At 46.6% G+C, this 3,520-nt stretch overlaps 1 long non-coding RNA gene across 1 annotated transcript in view; it reads left to right on the top strand.

The window, feature by feature from the left end:
- LOC116100448 overlaps nt 1-3,520 on the top strand; it is an 18,902-nt gene that overhangs the window by 13,522 nt on the left and 1,860 nt on the right. Inside the window, exon 2 of the long non-coding RNA XR_004122580.1 lies at nt 724-847. This is a non-coding gene — a long non-coding RNA (uncharacterized LOC116100448). The remainder of the gene's footprint in view (nt 1-723; nt 848-3,520) is intronic.

Here is a 3,520-nt window from a genome sequence, read left to right on the forward strand (position 1 = left end):
ATTTGAACTCATGACCTTCCGAAGAGCAGTCGGTGCTCTTCCCCGCTGAGCCATCTCACCAGCCCCCTTGAGTCTTTTTTTAAAGAGATTTTATTTTACTTTTAATTAATTGTGTGTATCTGTGTGTGTCTGTATGTGAGCATGTGCACATGTATGCAGGTGCTCAAGGAGGCCAGAAGAGGGTGTCAGATTGCCTGGAGCTGGAGTTTCAGGTGACAGTACCCACCAGACGTGGGTACTGGGAACTGAACACAGTATTCTGCAAGTATATTCTCTTAGACATCAAACCATCGTCTCTCTGGATTTTTTTTTTTCTTTTTTTTTTTTTTTTCCTTTTTTGGTTTTTCGAGACAAGGTTTCTCTGTGTAGCCCTGGCTGACCTGGAACTCATTCTGTAGACCAGGCTGGCCTCGAACTTAGAAATCTGCCTGCCTCTGCCTCCTAAGAGCTGGGATTACAGGCATGCACCACCACCGCCCGGCTGTCTCTCTGGCTTTAAATGGGTTTTTAAGTACTTTCCTCCCTGACCACAGCAGCCTCCGGTAGCACAGGAACCTTGTTTGTTTGTGTCGTCTATCCCCTCAGTAAAGTGTCTAGCTTCTATGAGGGTCCCCGATCTGAGATGACCCAAATCAATGATATGTCTAGACTTCACAAAATTGGTGTGAAAGCAGTACACTCAGTAGAAACTTGACTCTAATTATGAATTTTGACTTTTCTTAGGCTATGTATGCTGTGTGATTCTTCCTTGTGGCAGCTGGCCACAGCTCCCAGATAGCCCCATGTCCCGTGAGTAATGGGGGGGACAGCCAAGGCTCAGTTTTAAGCCTGCAAGCTGTTCAGTATAGTAAGTGCATATTCCCTCTCTCTCCCTCTCCCTCTCCCTCCCTCTCTCTCTCTTTCTTTCTCTCTCCATGTATGTGCATGTGTCTTTCTCGTTGTCTCTCAGTATCTCTGTCTCTCTGTGTCTTTCTGTCTGTATCTCTGTGAGTCTCTGTCCGTCTCCCTCTGCCTTTCTCTGTCTCTCTCTCTCTCTCTGACTCCCATCTTTCTCTTTTGCTCTTTATTTCTTTTAACGTGTGCATATGTGTGTCCCTGTGTAGGGCGGAACACCCTCATTTGTGTGAGTGCACATGTAGGTTAAAGGTCATCACTAGGTGTCCTCATCAATGGTTCTTTACATTAGCTTTATTTTTGTTTTTTGTTTTGTTTGTTTGTTTTGAGACAGGGTTTCTCTGAGTAGCCCTTGCTATCCTAGAACTCACTCTGTAGACCAGGCTGGCCTTGAACTCAGAAATCCGCCTGTCTCTGCCTCCCAAGTGCTGGGATTAAAGGCGTGTGCCACCACTGCCCGGCCATTAGCTTTATTTTTAATTTAAGCAATTATTTACTTTTATTTTATGGGTGTGGGTGTTCTGTCTGCATGTGTATCTATGCACCATGTGCATGCAGTGTCTACAGAAGCCAGAAGAGGGTGCTGGATTCCCTGGGGTTGTTACAGGCTTTTGTGAGCCACCATGTGGATACTGGGAACAGCAGTCTGTGTTCTTCACCTTTACGTGGCTCTGGGTCCCCACGTTAGTTTTTAAGACATGGTCTTTCATTAAACCTAAGGTCTGGTGCTTTGGCCAGAGTGGCCAGCGTGCTCCCAGGACCCCATCTCTGGTGCTGGAGTTACAGATGTGTGCCACCACACCCAGTTGTTATGTGGGCTCTGGGGATCTAAAGCTTGTGTGCCCAGCAAGCACTTGACCTGTGGAGCCATATCCAAGTCCCCACCCTGGCTTCCTCCCAAGTCCTGGGATTATAGGTACAGGCCACCATGACTGGCTGGTACTTAAGTTACTAGGTATTTCTGAGGTAATTGATCCATACTTGTTGCACAAATAAGTCCCTATTTTCCAGTGACTTTGGGCTGACAATACTGGGAGTGATCATGAATGCTAACTCGTTGTGAGCAAGGGTCTACAGCTCCTCCCTACCATCTCAGACTTACTCTCTTTGATTTTCCTTGGGCCCCACTGAGAGCAAAGTGACTCCATTTTGTACATAGTTAGTAGAATTGATGGTCAAATTTCACTGTCAACTTGACATAGAGTGTCTGAGTTTCCAGAAGACTCTGTGAGTGTGTGTGTGTGTGTGTGGCGGGGGGGAAGGGGGGGAGCACCATTCCATGGGCTGGAGGATCCTGGGCTGAATAAAAAGGAGAAAATTAGCTAAGCTCCACCATTCACCTCTCTCGGCTTCCAGACTATCGATGTCATGTGACCAGCCACTTCGGTTCCCACTGCCTTGTGTCCCCACTGCGATGGACTGTTTCCCGCAAACCACCAGCCAAATGAAACCCTTCTCTGAGGATGTGTGTGTGTGTGTGTGTATGTGTGTGCTGTGTGTGTGCTGTGTGTGTGCTGTGTGTGTGCTGTGTGTGTGTGTACTGTGTGAGTATGTTTGTGTGTGCTGTGTATGTGGCATATGCACCTGAGGGCATGTGGTGTATGTATGTGCATGTGTGTGTGTATACTGTGTGAGTATGAATGTGTGTGCCATGTGTGTAGCATATATACCTGAAGGCATGTGGTGTATGTGTGTGTGTGTGTGTATGTGTATATGTGTGTGTGTGTGTGTGTGTGTGTGTGTGTGTGTGTGTGTACTGTGTGAGTATGTTTGTGTGTGCTGTGTGTGTGGCATATGCACCTGAGGGCATGTGGTGTGTGTGCATGTTCTGTGTGTATGTATGTGCGTGTGTGTATGTGTGTGCTCTGTGTGTATGTATGTGCGTGTGTGTATGTGTGTGCTCTGTGTGTGTATGTATGTGTTCTGTGGGTGTATGTATGTGCATATGTGTTTGTGTTGCTCTGTGTGTATGTATGTGTGTGTATATGTGCATGTGTGTATGTATGTGTTCTGTGGGTATATGTATGTGCATGTGTGTTTGTGTGTGTGTGTGCTCTGTGTGTGTATGTATGTATGTGTATGTATGTATGTGTTCTGTAGGTGTATGTATGTGCATGTGTGTTTGTGTGTGTGTGTGCTCTGTGTGTGTATGGTATACACCTGAGAGTAGTCTATGTACACAGAGAGGCAGGAGAAAGACTTTGGGTGTCCTCCTCTGTCCATCTTATTGCCTTGAGACTGACTTTCACTGAACCAGAAGTCCACCATTTTGGTTAGGTTGCCTGGCTAACAAACTCTCAAAACTCTCAGGATTTATTTCTCTCTGTCCTTCAAGCACACTTAGCCATGCCTGGCATCTTATGTATCTGCCAGGGATTCAAACTCAGGTCCCTATGCTTGCATTGCAAGGACTCTCACCACTGAGCTATCTTCCAAAGGCTTCCTTTTTTATGTTTTGCCATAGCAACAGAAAAATAGCTCACAGTTAGCAAGGTATGGATGTGGTTGCTAAAGACCCAGGGATGGCAGGCAGGGCTGGAGGTCCAGCAATTAACCGGCTCAGTGCCTATTGGAGGTCTGCTTACTCAGTGTCCGTGTGTGTGTGTGTGTGTGTGTGTGTGTGTGT

The sequence above is a fragment of the Mastomys coucha genome, unplaced genomic scaffold (genome assembly GCF_008632895.1).
Source record: "Mastomys coucha isolate ucsf_1 unplaced genomic scaffold, UCSF_Mcou_1 pScaffold21, whole genome shotgun sequence".
NCBI classification, from domain to species: Eukaryota; Metazoa; Chordata; class Mammalia; order Rodentia; family Muridae; genus Mastomys; species Mastomys coucha.